This window comes from Thermobia domestica, chromosome 5 (assembly GCF_964235325.1).
Source record: "Thermobia domestica chromosome 5, izTheDome1.hap1.1, whole genome shotgun sequence".
Lineage (NCBI taxonomy): Eukaryota > Metazoa > Arthropoda > Insecta > Zygentoma > Lepismatidae > Thermobia > Thermobia domestica.
In genome coordinates, this window is record NC_137458.1 from 81,861,796 (window position 1) to 81,880,801 (window position 19,006).

A 19,006-nucleotide genomic window follows, 5' to 3' on the forward strand; every position below is an offset into this window, starting at 1 on the left:
AAAATATTACGAAGTCAAGTACTATTAATTACCTTTCAAAAATGGAATGACCCTTTCTCACAATTTCAGGAAGTCCATGAAGTGTTGTTTCTTGAAAGAACAGTTTTGTGTATGAAACCATACTTCGTACTTAACATCTAACGCCAATTCATCTTCATTTATTCTTATTTAATGAAGATTCATCTGTTACCATTGTATTAACTAAAAGAAATAAACATAACCCAGAAAATAATGAGAAATTGGATATAAGCGTTCTAGAGAAGTTTATTAAACAATTAGTAGTCCATAATTGTAATTAGCAATCGTTATTTGTCAAGAGCACAACATGTATTAGAATCTTTTAATCTGATTTATACTGCGTATCCTGCAAACTAAACCTTAACTCGAAACAATTTGAGTATACTAATTAAATAAATTTGAAAAAAGTATCTTAAAGAAGCAACTCATCTAACCTAATCGAGAAAAATAATGATTTTCATGTATACAAGATATAAATTTTTATGTACACAAGTTTTCCATATTTGAATACAAAATACGAAAACTGTGCATTACAATACTAAGAAATCTAATGGTGAAAAACTGCTGAATTTCAATTAAATTGGGCACATAATATTTATTACCATGCAAGAGTGTTCATAACACTTATTGGTAGACAGTGGAAATAAATAAATTATCAATTCAAATTGACATTGATTTCAGCAAACGTAACATAGAACATGTGCATTACTTATGGTAGTGTGTAATGTGTAAGCGATCGATTTTGTTTTAGCTTGAGATTTTCATCGCCCCATCCCGTACTAATTTCATTGAACTTTACAAAATAGGATTTTTTCTTGAAACACAGTTCTTTTCTAAACTGATGGTTGGAAGTGAACTAATTATTTCTTCATTGACTGATTTCAAAACTAGAGATTGGGCTTTTGAGAAATCTTCATGAAATGCATTTCCCAACAACACCAACTTCTAAAGTTCAAAATTATTTACAAACGCTTTTATGGGACATATTTTTTTAAATACTGCTCATAGAGGGTGCGAGAACTTAAATGTACAGCGTCATTTGAGATTGGTTTCAAACTAAAGTATTGGAGAAGATTGTGAAGCTTCAGAAATATATTGCACCAAATTGGAGTTTTTTTTTTAATTAAAGAAGTAATCGTGCTGCATCTTCGTTTATAAGTTCGAAGGTGAATAGTTGAATTCACCTCTTATTCTCATCAAATTTTAACTCCTTGGAGTGGGATTATTAGCGACGAATTCCTTCAAAAATTATACATATTAAAGAAAATTATCGTACAAAACATTTTCAAATGTGGGGTAGGGTGAATTATCTTTTAAGTACCCCACATTTAAACACACATATTTAAACATATTTAAACCACAAGCAGTGGAGCGATTGTGAATTCTGAAAGAAAATACACATCATGTAGCATCAAAATTGAATAATTGTGGTGGTTATCAGAGAAAATATTGTCTTTTCATATTACTTGCACAAAGAAACCGCGAAATTTGGGAATTTCTCTCCCTTTAAACTGATTTGTATTTGACCGGCTTAAACCGTATACTAGAAGAATTTTCAGAATGCTCTAAAGAACGCATGCAATACATTTTATGAAACTATCATATTGAAACATTACCAATCTTCGGATAGGAGAAAGGGTAATGTTGTCCTTATTTAGCTGAATTTCTTATGATAGACAGACTCTAATCTTAAGTTGAAATACTTATAAATTACCATTTTCTTCATAACTCTGAGATGTAGCTTGAATTTACTAATTCTAGAAATAAAATGCAATTTGGATTGGTTTTAGATAATTGGCACGGCAAACGTTAAGGAAAAGGTTAAGACAAGATTTGACTTTAACAAACTTCGAGAGAGTTTTGGTGTGTTCGTTCCTGATTGTTTCTGCGGTGATTTACCTTTATAGTTTGATGTAGTTCCATCGTAGCAAAGATCCTTCAGCGTGCGATCTCACCTTCATGCACTAATCGTCAAAAGACCCCGATCGTTCCTCATCCTCCTGATTTTGTTCATCGTTCGTTTCCGGGGTTTGGTTCAAACTCCGCCTCTCTCCTCCTCCTAATCCGAACATGGGACGATGGTGTCCAAACTGGCACCTCCCACATACGTCATGAAGCCCAACGTCAGCTTGATCTTTTGCAAAACATGTCCGGGGATTGACCATACGAGCGGGCACCAAACCCGGTAGAAATTCTGACGTGTAAGCAAGCAAAACCTAAATGCAGCAACAAATCATAAATACGGAAGATACGTAGCTCAGCAAGTTATGACTTCCTTGTAGACAACCAAACAGGAACATTAGATCAATACTTCAGCATTCTTTAAGAATGCAGACCTATAGGGAAGTTAGGACAGACAGGAAGAGAATAAAGGAATCCAGAAGTGAAATATTAACTAGCTTTGCGGAAGCTTGGGTAGGAAAGGACATTTGCCTTGTGCCATCATTTATTATTAACAGAAAGAAAAAAAAGAGAAATTACAGCGTGCTCTTCGAGCCTTGAGACTACAACAATAATTGTAAGGAAAAAAAAATAAATAAATAAAATCTTCCTTGTGTACATCGTCGGGAATCGAATCCGGAACCTCTGGGATGGGTTACGGAACATGCCCGCCCCCAAAAATAATGTGCAGGATTTTCCAGAATACATGGATGGAAAAGCCGAACCATAAGATCTGCAAAAAACTAAAATAAATTTTAAATATATCATTTCAAACAATACGTAAATGAAAGAGCGAAGTATAGCGAACGTAGTACAACCTGGTGACGCCAGATTGCAGCACTAGACAGCACCTCAAAACGGGAACACACTCTGTCGGTCGAATTCAGAACATGCAGGTTGTACTGGAATGCTGCACTAAGTGACTGCGTGGAACGGGAAAAAAGAGTCGATTCTTTTCCAGGTGAATCGAAAAGGAGGCCTCATAATGTGTCTGGCAACATTGAATATTTGTAGCTGCGGGCAGCGGCATGCGTCCAGAAGAGGAGAAAAAAAAAGAGTGTAAGTAATGCATAAATATAATTATAAATATGTATATATATATGTATAAGAAATAACTAACGTGACATAAAAACAAGGTATAAGGTTTAAAACATATATTTAAAGTGAAAATAACGTATATGTGCGAATGAACTTTAATATTAACATAGCGTCAGTCGTGGGAAAATACGACGTAAGCAACGCCCATAAGTGCAAACTAAAAATAATTAAAGTAGCAAGGCGTAAAAAGGAATCAAAATGGAGTGATAATAAGAAAATAATGATTTACAAACGTGCGAAGGAATAGGGTAGGAAGCGAAGGGGAAAAAAAAACAGCACGATAATAACAGGTTGGGAGACGTACTGGAAAAAAATGAGGTGGGCGAGTAGGCCAAGTATATCAAGAGGATTTGAAAAATATATGTACAGGGGAAAAAATACATTATGGGAGTGAATAAGATAAAGGGTACATGAAAACCAAGGGGTAGAAGGTTATATTTGTAGGGAGGGAATCGATATGGGTAGGAGGTAAATTAGCCTTGCACTGAGGATATACCGGCATGAGTCAACGTACCGGATACTCAACGGTACGGATATAGAAAATTGAAAGTAATCAAATAATAGATATGAATAAAATAATAAGCATATATTTAAAAAAAAAAATATTCTCTAAAAAGAAGAAACAAAACCAAAATTTAAAAAAAACGGGCTAATCTAACTAGTGAAAGACAAATAGCAGATGTTGGTGGAATAACGCGATGGGGGAAGGGTTTCTAAACTGCACCTGAATAAAAGGAAGATCGCAGGGTATTTGGGCCTACGATGTCCGACGATTCTTAAGCCTTATAGCGGGCTGACTCGCTTCTTGAAGCAGCATGCAGTTCAGAAACGATAGACCACACCGTCCTAACTATATCTAAACACGGACTAAGGAACCACGGCATATGCGAAAAGTAGAAAGGTTGAAATTCGAGATCAGATGGCATTAAAGTGTGTAAAGTGTAACAAATGAAATCTCAGGCGTCAGCGAAATCTTCTAGAATGTATGTAAGTAATATCTTCGGGGGTATATTGAGGTTGCCAAAAAAAAAAAAAAAAGGTAGCAATGTCACGGAATACATGCGAAATTTAAAAACGATGTACAAAGGTACACAGAAAGTCCAAGTATCCGAAAACAAAGTCCAACACAGAATTAAATGGTAACTAGTGTAAAAATCAAACATCCAAAACTTAAAACATAACAGTATATAACTACCATAAGCACGATAATGTAGATCCGTATACAATTCTATATAACGTATATAAATAAAGTGAAAAAAAAATCCACAATGTCGAAGTACAAATAGTATATTCGGTTACTAACAATAGCAACACGCACATAAGTGCTAAGTTCATAAAAATGTATGCAAATATAACTTCCATAAGTAGTGCTTGCTCCATAACAAATATAATATATATTGAAAATCTCGAAATATTAGTGCACTAATAATACTCTCTTCTCTCCACAGGTAATGCAGACAACGCCGAGGAAGGAAAAGGGAACTGGCCACCTACTAACGTATATACTAACAATTTACTAAAAAAAGACGATTTGTATAAAATGCATGCGAAAATAAATCGATTAACGTTAGTGGTTCTACTAACAACTTATTTAACCCAACCATAAATAACAACTAATCACTCTGTCGTAGATCCTTTAATTATAGTCGTAGCATGTAATTAAATAATATAGGTCTTCCATATTGACTAATAAGTAAACAACACTAACACAATGTACTGTAGGCGTACTAATAAAATGTGGCCAAGGCGACATTATTCCGTCGTTACTAAAATGCGAGACGAAGAAGCCGGGGAGTACAAACGAAGAAAAGCCATACTCACTCAAAGGAAGGAAAAAAAAAGGTATCAGCTTCAATAACATAACATAATTGCTAATGGCTTATTGTCGTAGAGAATATAGCATATCGAAGAAAAAAAACTAAAATAATAACTAATGCAAATCATTAATATATTTATATATACATGTATGTACATAAATAAATATTCATCGAATATACATAGTTACACAGTATTAACAAAACATCACAAATATAGACTAAAATTACTATTAGGTCATAATTGTTTTATTCCAGACGTGCATAAAAGGCAACTAAAATTAGGAAACTTAGAAATACGGGACATAATCGTTCAAATATGAACCAGGGTTAGAAACGGTAACAGTCGTACGTTGACTGTCTGCGGAAGCAGCGGGGGGAGGGGGAGGCAGACTATTTCGGCGAGGTAAATGAATATTGCGTCTAAAGGCAATACGACGTTTATACAATTTAAAAAGTAAAAAAAGTGCCAATAGAAGTAACGAAATCTCCACTATGTGAACAATAATCCATAAGACATCCTGATCGAAGGAGACATGGTCTGCTCTAGCTTTGCGAAAACATAGAGCGCACAGAAAAAAATCGTGCCGATAAAGCAGATACCCAATAGCTAAGGTTAGAAGTACGTTCCAACAAACTAGGAGTGTAGGTACAAAATTCTCACGATAGTAGATAGGCGTAAACGACTGTGTTGGAACTACAGAGTAGGATGACAAATTTAAATGCGGAACTGTAAACCTCCAATTTAAATTCAATAACTTTGAGCTATTAAAAACCTCATGAGACTTAAACTTTTGATTTAGATGCACAAAACTGTTGGCAGTCAAAAATGCGGGAAAGAGATGCAATACAGTCGGAGAAGTGAAATGATTCTGGAAACAGGGGAACACTGCCTTAGCGAATAAGTGATCGGAAACTCTTAAGGTAACGTCACAAGGCAAGGAGATTAACAAAGATCCATATTTGGCTTTGGTCGAAACATCCAAAAGAGTGGTATTCCCTGCGGAGACTAACTGTAGAGTAGAGGGCGGGTGCGTCAAAACAAACGTATGGGGTTCAAGTTCCAAAAGCTGACTGTGGTTATTGTCGTGACAGATATAAGAACAGGCTGATAAAATATCGTTGACAGTTGTTCCGAAAAAACCCTTATAAAGGCAACGCGCCAATTGCGAAGAGACAGCAATGTGCGACGGAATCTTACACAAATTAGAGGTCTGTAAATCGCAATAGAGTAAGTCAGATCCAACAATAGGGAGAGCAAAAATTTGAGACTGAAAAACAACATAGCTAGGGGAAATGCTAATAGAACAAGTTTGGTTATGGTATCCAAAAGGAATAGCTTTGACTGAATAAAGTTTAAACACTGCATCACGTTCACGCAGTGGAACTTTAAGATGTGCCAAAATATGTGAATCAAAAATGTTACAGGACAATAATTTTACTGTGTAATAAATATCGATGTTAGATCTAGGTATAGCCAAAAGCAAACGCTTAGGTACTAACGATTCTTCCAGAGTCCTTAACTCAGCTTCTAAAACATCATAAGGTATTAAAATAGGGTCTAATTTACCAAGTCTACAGCTTTGCATTGAAGTTTGATAACGTTGTAAATCTACCAATTTTAAAATGTGCATAGATAATTGAAAAATTTCTCCCAAAATAGAGAAGGTCTCTAACTGGTCCTTATCAACGTAATCTTGTAAAGTTTTAGCAAGTATCTTAGATTGGTCTAAAAGTGTTTTTGAAAAGGTTTCCATTTTCTGATAATCCTTGCCCAATTTCGATTGAAAATTCGTCAGTTCCGCTGAGGCGTTTTGAATAAAAATAGAGTTACGTAATAGTTGTTGGCGTAATTCGAGAACTGTAGCCTGTATTTTATCCTGCTTCTGCTGGTAAACTGAAAGTTGACTGTGAGTAGCAACTCCACAACACCAAGAAAAGAGAGAGCCCACAGCATTAAAAATAGAACGGGTAGTTCTTGTATGTCCATGAAGCCTATAAGGTTCATTTATCGTTAACAAATTGTTAGCTAGATGAGTATGCAAGGCATCTAAACTTGAAGCCAAACTACATATTTGAACGGGATAGGTTGAATTCACATTACAATGCAATGACTTAAACAAAGAAGACGCAGAAATAGGCTTAGGAAATTCAAAACTCACATTAAATAGTAAGGGCACAGCATACTGATATAGCACATGTCCATGCAGTTGGGAAAAATAAAAGCCGCTAGATATCGATACATCTAGGGACGCCAAAGCAACGGATAATAAAGTAAAACCCAGGAACGTCTGGAAAAAAAATACGAAAAAAAACACATAGTAGTGATAATAGTAATACTAATAACAAAGCTTGTACCACAATAGCCATTAGTTGCCTCGAGAAAACATATATATATATATATATATATATGTATATGAATGTATGTATATACACCAAAATAACTCATACATTTAGACTAATCGTTCATTCGACTAAAATGTAGACGCTCATGGCTCGAATCAAGCGTCAAAAAAAAAAAAAAAAATCAAATAAACAGTGAAAAAACGAATATACACAACTATGCAATTCCAACAAGGAATTAAAAAAAAATAATAATATATTCTCATCATAATAAATAAACTCCAAGTACGAAGTTCAACATGTCTACTCTAATACTCACATTCTGATAAATTCATACACATTAACAACAACAGTCAACACATTAACGCATTAACAGGATCAACACTAAACACTATATTATCAGTTTTAAGATGATAGTATGTCATGGAGAGTATGACATATGATGTTTAAAATGTCTAATTTCAGTAAATTATGTCCAAATCAGGGAAAAAAAACAAATCCAGGAAAAATATATCCTATATAGGTAAATTAATAAGTCAAATAAGTATTTGCGCGCAATTGTCAAATCTGGTATACAAAACGTCAAATTCTGATTTATCAGGGCTTGGCCAATGCCCTAAGATAATAAAACCTAGGTTTATCATATCAAATAATATAGGTATAAAGGTGTATAGATAATATAGGTAACAATTATCTCTTGCACATATACTACTAAGTCTAATCCGAGGTATTTGTTCTCTTGCAGGTAAGGAACTTCAAAACTCCTCCCAGGCGAACTAAAGTATAGACAAGTCATCGGTCGTATACACTAAGAGGAACTGTATGAGATTGGTAAAACGCTTAACTCTCCATATGGTTTCTCAGAGATAAGGAGGAAAATCTCTAAGGAATTATATATTGAACTAACGTTAAAATAAGTTTTTTTTTTTTTTTGACTAACCACATCTAATATCTTTGGGGAAATACACAGGTAGATTGTCTTCATATATCATTTTATTGTCCTTGTCATATAGACAAAACACAATAGCGTCAAAATCAGTTAGATTTGTCTCTAATATATTGCGTACACTGGATAAGGCTACCTTCACGGCTTGGCGCTTGTCGAAACCAAACGCACCCGTGCCAAGACATGGAAAAGATAATGTACGACAATTATTTTCAATTGCTCGCTGCAAACAATTTACATAACAACGCTTCAAAATACGCTTGTCATTATTCCTAGGTGCACAGGTAAATATTACGTGCTCTGCTGGTAGATTAAACCCCGGAGAAATTTTCGCTTCTCCCGGTTTTATGGAACCAATTTTCCTACACATTTCAGCTAGTTGTTCACCAGCGGCTCTATGTATTGCACCATCCACTCCAGAAAGAGGAGTGAGCGTCTCGTTGGCAGCATTAACAACAACGTCACATTTCAATTTAACAATGTCTCCATAGTAAATTTTAACCTTGTCATTAATTTCATCATTGATGTTGTATAACGGTTTAACAATTCCAGGTTTATAGGCCAACGCCGAGAGTGACGGTAGGTTTGTCACGTCAACAACATCCATAAACTGCATGGGTTCGTGCAACGTTGTAGTCAAAGTCAGCTGTTGCAAATCCAAATTTCGTTCGTCCTTCACACATAAATCTTGCTTATTAATATGTAACACATCATCGGAACGTTGTAGGTCTTCTTCCTCAGGTGGTGGGTCATCCGGGTAATAGGACTTAAGTCTGGTCACCACAATAGATTCAATCTTTTCTCGCCCCTTCGGCGTCTTATACTTAACGAAGTACGCATTAGCGTTATCCATGCGGACGATAACACCTGGTCCAAAATATTGTCCTGAAAAGGCCTTCGCGTGTCCACGGCGTCTAGTAGGATCAAAAATCCAGACTCGTTGGCCGACATTATATTTAACAGGAGTGTGATGTTGATTATACGACTTCTCAGAAGTACGAAAGCGATCGAATAGTTTGTCCTGCGCCTTCTCGCGTACATCCTGTAATACTGCTAACCGATCTTCATTCGAAACGTGTAAACATGGACCATTGATAATAGCTTGATGCTCTAAGTACGGGTTAAAACCAAAAAGCAAGTAAAAAGGCGAAAAAGAAGTCGAATGATTAATAGTAATATTGTGTGAAAAAGTGATAGCAGGTACATGTTCAACCCAACTACCCTGGTTGGACGGATCTAACTTGCGTTTTAAGAGAGCTTCTAAGTTCTTAACGGTCACCTCGACCAGACCCGCTGTTTGATGTTGATAGGGGTTGACAAACTTAATTTCCACCCCCAAAATACTGCACAATTCTTGAAATAATGACGCTGTAAAGGCGGTGGAGCGATCCACCAAAATTTCTTTGCAAAGTCCAAACTTTAAGAACACATTCTGATACAGAAAGTCGGCAAGTGTAGATGCAGATTGGTCACCCAAAGTAGCCGTCACGACGTATCGAGTATTATAATCAACGGCTATAGCTAAGTATTTGTGCCTTAAAATATTAGCGTCAGAGTATGGTCCAGAAATGTCAATTCCCACGCGGTAGAAAGGTTGGGGCACAGAGGGCATCGTCTGGAGAATTCCTGGTGGTTTCCCCGGTGGCTTCTTGAAACGCTGACATATCTGACACCTCCTACAACGATCAGCCACGTACTGCTTCATAAAGGGAAAATAGACCGTCTTTAACAGCATCTGGTACGTCTTACCGTACCCAGAATGCGAAGCTCCAAACGTCGACTCGTGCGCAGACTGGAACACTCTGTCACGCAGTGATACTGGGATAACTGGCAGTAGCTGCGTCCCGGATGGAAGCCGATGCTTACGATGTAGAACACCGTCCTTCAGCTCATAACATAAGGCTTTCCTTTCGATAGCATAATCCTGCGACGTCTTCCCTTCCAAAAAGGCGATGATCTCGGTGAAGTAGGGGTCCTTCCACTGTTCATCCTTCAACTTCTCATCCAACTGGACAAAAAACACACGGGGATCCTGAAGATTCCTTTCTTCGTCAACAATGTCGCGTTCACAGTCGACATTACGTGAAAGTGTGTCCACTAAGGTGTTCATTCTCCCTGGCACGTGTGAGATGGTGTAGTTATATTGTTCCAGTTCTGCCAATATACGTGCGAACTTAGCTACGTTCTTAGTTTGCCGGAGATAGGTCAGAGAGCGACAATCCGTTTTTAAATAGAAATGACGGCCCAATAAAAAGTATTTAAAACGCCGTAACGTGAACACAATTGCAGAAAGTTCCAGATCTAGGGGGTGATAGCGTCTTTCATGGGGACCAACTGCTCTACTACAAAAGGCTATTGGGACCAAGGGAGCCTCTTCTTTATCTGATTCAGGTTGGAGGATGGCCCCGCTCAGGCCGCGGAGACTCGCATCACAGAAAACATACACATCCCTATTCGGATGAAAACGCATTAAGGTCGGGGCAGATATTACCGCCTCCTTCATGTTATCAAAAGCCTGTTGCTGCGCAACACCCCATCTAAAAGGCACATTCTTCTTAAGAAGCATCTGAAGGGGTTCCGCTCTACTTGAAAAGTCCTTAATGTACGTTCGAACAAAAGAACACAACCCTAGAAAACTCTTAAGTTGTTTCTGCGTTTTCGGCCTCTTGTATTTACGAATAGAATCCGTAATCCTATCAGAGATTGAAATCCCTTGTTGGGAGACGGTGTGCCCCAATAACTCCAACGAAAAGTGGCCCAGTTTGGTCTTCTCTGGGGATAGCTTGAGACCTCGATCCCTTAACCTCTCAAATAGCTTACGGGTGGTTGCCAAAACTTCCTCCAATGTGTCCCCACTCCACACTATATCGTCCAAATAGTAATAGACGGAATACTTTTCTAGACCTTGCAGCGTAAGTTTCATTAAATCATTCAATGCCCCTGGACTAGACACCAGGCCCATAGGTAAAACTTTGAAACAATATTGTTTCTCACCAGGAACAGAGAAAGCAGTAATCAATTGACTTCTTTTAGTGAGTTTAATTTGGTAGAATCCAGAGGTGAGATCACAACTATTGACAAATTTATGGCCACTAGACCGTTCCAGAATATCTTGCATCGCCGGGACCGGAAAGGTCGGGGCGATAACGTGAGAATTCACAGATCTGAGGTCCACAATAAATCGAAATGAGCCATTCTTCTTACGCACCAATGTAATGGGCGAATTCCATGGGGATCGACAAGACCGAATGGCGTCTTGTTTTAACAATAACTCTATCTGCTCGTTAACAGCATCCCGGAGATGGTACGGGATTACATACGGCTTAACGTTCACGGGTTGGGGGTCTTTAAGCTGAATATCGTGTTCATAATCTCTGGCCTGAGAAAAATCCTCAGGGGACCAACTAAACACGTCTTTAAATTCCGAGATGAGGTCATAAAATTGCTGTTTCTCTGCTTCAGAAAGCGCAGGATTTACATCAACACGTTTACAATCAAATTTAGGGTTCTCAGCTGTCTGAGGACCATGACTAAGCGTTACGTTTGTGCAGAAAATTTCGGTTTGTTCGTCCACTGCTTGCCCTAAAATTTTGTTTTTCCACAACAAATATCCTCTATTGGTGGGGTTAGAAACCCAAATAAGAGAATTAACTGTATCAACTTTGCACTCCTGCACTAATAGGTTAGCCACCCCTGAAATAAAAGTCGTGGGCCGCAGCCAATCTCTGGATCCAATTAAATCATAAAACTTACGAACAGGTACACAAACTTTAGCGCGGGGGGGCAACCAAGTAGATGCCGCTACCTTAAAAACAGGAGTAACAAGAGTAGCTAAATCAGAGGAAATAATGTTAACACTCTCGGAGTGCGGTAAAGTGGCGGGCGGGATTCTCCCAAATCTAGTAATTTCCAACGTACAACTTTTTTGATCTATATCTGCCTCATGCGCAAGTAGAAAATCTTGACCCAAAAGAGGGGGATGGGGATAACTAGGAATTACTCTAAAAGGATGGCAAAATACTTCCGACCCAAGCCGGAATCGAACTAAAGCTATCTTGTTAACAGGTAACGTCTTCCCCGTAACCCCTCTCAAAACGCTATTAGTAGGCAAAATTTTTGCTTTACATGGAAGCATCTGTGCAGAGATACATGAGACTTGCGACCCGCTATCTAAGAGGATGGGGCCTTCCTTACCATTTAACTGTATCAAAACATGGGGAAGAGCCTTATCAATCTGCAGAGGGACTTTGAAACGCTTGAGAGTCGATGGCCCTTTTTCATCAACCCTACCAATCAGTTTAAAGCACTCAAACAATGTGCAGCAAGGTGATTCTCCTTACCACACTTATAACATATAACAGTACGCCTGTTGGATTGATTACTATTATTATTACTACTATTGTCCTGATTCCCACGTGAAGGCCGCTGCTGAGTATTGTTTTGACGCTGTTGGAAATTACGTCTACCTCGGTTACTATTATTATTGCCATTACGGCGAAAATTATTACGTGAGCTATTACTTTTGTTCGAAGACTGGCCTTGCAAAGAAAGCTGTGTCAGTTGCTTTTGAATAGCTGACAGCTGTTCTTTAAAGTCATCCGTTGCCGCCTTCGGAGCTGAGGCAGCATCGGGCAAAGTCCGCGCGGAAACCTGAGCGTGCTGATTCTGCACAACAGCATCAGGCTGAATTCCAACATTGTCTGGAGGATTAAGCTGAGAAGCAGAATATGAAAGAAAAGGATTCTGCTTCATCAACTTTTCTATCGATTTCCTTTCAAGTAAAACACGAGCCTTTTCTTCATCAAGCAAATCCCGCACTAATTGTTCTACAGAATCATATTTCTTCTTTATTGCTACTTTCATATATTCAGGAATTAACCCGTCAATGATCAACTGTACTTGTTTTTGAACGGGAGCATCCTTGTCATTTCTGAGAATTAGGTTACGCTTCGCGTATACATAGGAAAGAACAGATTCGTTGGATGCCTGTTCCCTACTCCTCATCTCGTGTTCGGTAAGCTGAGGTAACAGCACATTGTTGAACGCGTCCTTGAACTTATTTTTAAATTGATCGTAGGTCATGTCCGGGAAATCAGGCTGTTTAGAAACAGTGTCGAACCAGTAGGACGCTGGCCCTTTTAAAAGAGACCCTAATATCCACTTTTTCTTGGCATCAGGCCAGTTATTTACTTGAGCTAATACTTCAAACTGGTCCACATATCGCGCCGCATCGTCACCCATGCGCCCAAAGAAAGGTTCCGGACGGAGTATGTGGCTAAGCAAGCCCATGTTCTCGTGAGTACCCCCTACCGCCATATCAGAATCTATCACAAAACTAGAGGAAGCACAACTCGATGGGTACTCGATATCGGAGAGAGACTGACTGAATTGTAAGTTACGCTTAACGCGATCCAAACACTGTCGAGTAAAATGAATCTTACCAGGGGATGAAGACGCTATGGGTTCAAAATATTCGGTCAAGTCTAAATTGTCACACAAATCATCATATAATTCACAATTCTGAGCAAAATGTCGCAACATAAATAATTAAAAAGAAAACAATAAATAAACAGAGGCATGCAAAAACAATTCAGAACAATACACCAAATAATATGGACTACAATAAAAGCAACACGATATAGAGACACAATTTCTCGTAATAAGTTAAAATTTCAAGCCAACTTAAGTTAAACGGGAGGCACAACAGAGATCAAACAACAGCATCTTTCCACCATGAAACATTACCAATCTTCGGATAGGAGAAAGGGTAATGTTGTCCTTATTTAGCTGAATTTCTTATGATAGACAGACTCTAATCTTAAGTTGAAATACTTATAAATTACCATTTTCTTCATAACTCTGAGATGTAGCTTGAATTTACTAATTCTAGAAATAAAATGCAATTTGGATTGGTTTTAGATAATTGGCACGGCAAACGTTAAGGAAAAGGTTAAGACAAGATTTGACTTTAACAAACTTCGAGAGAGTTTTGGTGTGTTCGTTCCTGATTGTTTCTGCGGTGATTTACCTTTATAGTTTGATGTAGTTCCATCGTAGCAAAGATCCTTCAGCGTGCGATCTCACCTTCATGCACTAATCGTCAAAAGACCCCGATCGTTCCTCATCCTCCTGATTTTGTTCATCGTTCGTTTCCGGGGTTTGGTTCAAACTCCGCCTCTCTCCTCCTCCTAATCCGAACATGGGACGATGGTGTCCAAACTGGCACCTCCCACATACGTCATGAAGCCCAACGTCAGCTTGATCTTTTGCAAAACATGTCCGGGGATTGACCATACGAGCGGGCACCAAACCCGGTAGAAATTCTGACGTGTAAGCAAGCAAAACCTAAATGCAGCAACAAATCATAAATACGGAAGATACGTAGCTCAGCAAGTTATGACTTCCTTGTAGACAACCAAACAGGAACATTAGATCAATACTTCAGCATTCTTTAAGAATGCAGACCTATAGGGAAGTTAGGACAGACAGGAAGAGAATAAAGGAATCCAGAAGTGAAATATTAACTAGCTTTGCGGAAGCTTGGGTAGGAAAGGACATTTGCCTTGTGCCATCATTTATTATTAACAGAAAGAAAAAAAAGAGAAATTACAGCGTGCTCTTCGAGCCTTGAGACTACAACAATAATTGTAAGGAAAAAAAATAAATAAATAAAATCTTCCTTGTGTACATCGTCGGGAATCGAATCCGGAACCTCTGGGATGGGTTACGGAACAATATGTTTTACGTAATTTACACGAAACAATTATTTCCAATGTAAATGTGCGAACTTGCAACAACAGGTGGATCTTACACGCTTATTCTTGATGATTGCAACTTCATACAACATGGTTATTTCGGAAATTTTGACGAAGGCGCACACAACGTTTTATTTAAATCGGATACATTTCTTGAGAGATATTGTGGATTGGACAGACGGACAGACACAGAACTGTAGGTTGAGTAGAATGGTAGAAGCTTGCTAGACACGCTGCAATTACAACCAAGTATTTTTAGAATATTTTCACACTTAATTAAGAGGTTTAATGAAATTTATAACTAATCAAAAATTCAAAGTAAAATACTGGTTAGACCTCAATTTTCTGTATAAGGACTTAACATTCCTTTATTTGAAGTGCACCTATTCTCAACAAATAAATCTATTTTCATAACAAAAGGTTTAAAGAATCAAGGAAAATTGTTCACAATGTGGAATAAGAACATACGTATATTACAAATTCAACAATTCCTCTCCCCTGAGTTTGGAAACACATTCTTTTTAATAAATTGTATGCTAATATACTAATAAAAAACTGAAAAATACGAACAATCTTGGCCTCCAGCAATCTTCATAAGACGCTGTTGATCTAAGAAAACGCACACTAATCACTATATCTTATTGAGATGAACAAAGTGATATACATGAATGTAAAATCCAATGCATGTTTTGGAGAAAATAAACAAAAACGAATTTCTAGTGGAAAACAAACGAATAGTTTGAAAAAACAGAAATTGGTGTTGCACTAGGATCATGCCTCTTATTGACATAAACTGTTTAATATTGGAACATTAATTTGAAAGTAGCTCTACAATGAACGTTCCGATCTACAATCAGTCTTTGTATAATAAACTACATTCATCTAATCAAATCAAACACCCAAACCTAATGACCAGGACGCTATAGTTGGATGATGTCACGCGCCATCACTGCACAACAAGCTTATAAACTGAATTTCGATATACAAATTATTAAGTGTACCTTCCATATTCCAGATATTACACTATTAGTTGATTGATTTGATTGGACTAGTCATATATATGATTAAGAAACATTTCGGAACGCTTATATTTTCTCCTTTGAACAGCGAGCGAAAATAGTACCACGTTGCTAAAGATCACTGATTGAAGTTGATCCATTGCAGTCAACTACACAGTGTGTGTTAGTTAGTCGTATGGAAACAACATGTCAAGTGGTTCAAAAAAGATATCTAAGGGAAAGGCAAAAATGATCAGTGTTTGTGCACGTCCATAGTTTCACACTTGACGATGTTACTAACTTCATTGTATATCTCTACCTTCAATGGCTGTTGATCGTGAGAACGAAGTATGGTTTAACATGGAAGTATAAGTACGTTATAAGAATTGACGGGATAAGCTCCTAGCCTAGAAGCACTTTACGAGAAGACCTATGAGTGTTCATGCAACATAATTTTCAAACTCGGCAGAAATTGTTGCAGTTTCTGAATCTTTGCAGAGGAGTAGCTCAGGAGAGCAATGCTCCCGGAAGTAGGAACGAAAAAAACAATTCTGATTGGTTGGCGGTATCCATTTCTGGCCACGTTGCAGTCAAATAGCAGAAATCAAACGATTGTTGTTGTCGGTCTTTGTGGCCGAGAGGACCAGCGCTATATGCTAGTTACGAAAATCGCTTTTTGGCGTAAGTTAAAACCCGGCCCGAGGAAAGTTATTTTTTTTACATTTTTATAACACTTTTTAAATTAAAATAATATGAAAATAATACTAAAAAAAGTGATTTACTTACTTTTGTGCAGATAAGTAGTAGTAGCAGTAGGAACGGGTTAGAAGCCCCGCACGGCTCGTTTTGTTCTCCTTGTACTCCATGATATAAATTTTGTGACCAACTTAAAACAACTGGCTAGGATAGCGCGCAAAACAGCTGGCTAGAATAGCGGGCGAAAAACGTACTTCCGGGAGCATTACTCTCCTGAGCATTGCAGACGATTACCACGAAAGAATCAGCTTCTCACGGCTACTAATAAAGCTTTGTGTCAGCGATTGGCTGATAGATACATTGTTGATAGATACAAGTTGATACACATAGATACAAGTTGATAGATACATTATGTATAGCGGGGGGAAACATGTGCCATGATCAGTCGTATACAATGCTTGTTTTAATGTACGTATATTATGTTAAGTAACAACTAACAAGAGCATGGCAATTAATAAACAGAAGTGTTTCACCTCAGAGACAGTAGAGTATGGGTAATGCTGCATGAAAACGCATGATAGTGTTAAAGCGTTTCATGTACCATGAGTTTCGCTCTCTCATAGAAGGAAATAAACATCATTATTATTTGCACATTCTTAATGACTAGATGCTACATTTTTTTAAATATCTTCTTCATGAATGTGGAGTAAATACGGCAATACGGCAACTGCAGTGATAACATAGCTCTAATAATAATTTGTATATGCTTTGAACAAGATTTTGAAACCTAGGTTTACAAGATCTCCTCTAAAAGATATCCAGATTTTAACCTTCAGTATGTGAACAAACTCCTTACGATATCGTCAGACTTTTGAACACATGAATCCAGATCTTCATTGGTCAAAAAGTGAGCTTTCCCTTTTTATCCGAGTATAGGAATAATTTGCAAGCACACATATTAATCATTTCTTAAAACCCTATTAAAATATATTACTTTGATGTTAGACATTCTTTTTATGCTCCATTTTCGGCTTGTCTAAGGTATGATTCCATTCACATGGTAGAAGTTCGTGACGTTACAATTATGGCATTTCTCTTCAAATTCAATTAAATCTTTAATACACGCTGAAGAGCTCGGGACAACAAGTAGACAAGCCACAATTTTGTGAAAATCATATTATTTGTTTAAGCCTGCGTTAGGAGCGCATGTTTGTGTTGCACAATTAGGCGAGTGGGTGACTGGTGTCACTCACCCATTAAAGTGTATCTAGAATAAGTTTATAATCATATTTAAATGACGATTCTTTCAATTATTTGATAAAATGTTAATCACAGGTTATAGTTTTGATTGTAAACGGTATTCTACTGAACATAACGGACTTTTGTTTTATAATTACTAAACTGATTCCGAGCATGTTACACAAATGTCTTAGTGATGTTCAACACACATTCATCTCTTACATTTCAAACATCACTTCCTTGTAGTTTTGTCTCATCCTCTTCCACAAACATGGCAACGTCTTCTGGACCTGATGGCTTCTCAAGATCGACAATTCCCTTTTCCTCAACACCAAGTAACAGCTAGAGTCTGACCCTCTTCCTAAATCCAACTAAAACTTGGGAAATACATGTTTCGTCTCAGGTTTAATCATTTTCCGGGTAATGTCATCCAAAACAACTCATTCGTGACAATTGAGGTGAACTAGTATTGAATTTCAGGATGCAAAGTGCAATAATTGCACATATCTTACAAGATCAAAAAATATGACCATCGGTCATTTTGTTGCGAATCAGTGTTGTGATCACTTGCTATTAAGTGATAAATTCCATGATCAGTCTCATAAGAACACACTTTCAACTCCTCCTCTTCCTCCTCAAGCCACTGCAGAACAACAACATTCTTACCTTTTGTTGTCTTTGTCTTGCAGCGTTTTAATATTTTACTTGTTAGGTACATAGGAAGAAGGCAATCTAGCATAATTGATGTCCGGTCGTTTAGAGGGGCTGATTGTGACACTGACCACTACCTGGTAGCAGCGATAATACGGGAGTGGTTATCGTTGAATAAAGGTAATATTCATTGTCCGAAAACCGAGAGATTCAATTTAAAGAAATTAGAAGAGAGTCAGGTAAGAGAGAAATACCAGATTGAAGTTTCGAATAGATTCTCGGCTTTAGAAGATTTGGAGTGCACTAGTGTTGAGGATACCTGGATTGAAATTAGAGATAGCATTAAAATTTCAGCAAAAGAAAAATTGGGAGACGCGGAAATACGTAGGAACAAACCATGGTTCGACCAGGAATGCATAAAACTAGCAGAGAAGAGAAAACAGGCAAAATTACGCTGGCTACAAAATCCGAATGAAATAACTACACAAAAGTTCGCAGATATCAGGC

At 37.6% G+C, this 19,006-nt stretch overlaps 2 long non-coding RNA genes across 2 annotated transcripts in view; one reads left to right on the forward strand and one right to left on the reverse strand.

Annotated features, from left to right (window-relative positions):
- Positions 1 to 1,798: 1,798 nt before the first annotated feature.
- Positions 1,799 to 7,165, reverse strand: LOC145685969 (uncharacterized). Its single transcript, XR_014131502.1, has 2 exons — positions 7,034 to 7,165; positions 1,799 to 2,702 (listed from the first exon to the last, which is right to left on the reverse strand). It is a non-coding gene; the product is annotated as an uncharacterized LOC145685969 (long non-coding RNA).
- LOC145685970 (uncharacterized) overlaps positions 2,962 to 19,006 on the forward strand; it is a 76,619-nt gene continuing 60,574 nt past the window's right edge. The window contains exons 1-2 of the long non-coding RNA XR_014131503.1: positions 2,962 to 3,018; positions 4,506 to 4,899. This is a non-coding gene — a long non-coding RNA (uncharacterized LOC145685970). The remainder of the gene's footprint in view (positions 3,019 to 4,505; positions 4,900 to 19,006) is intronic.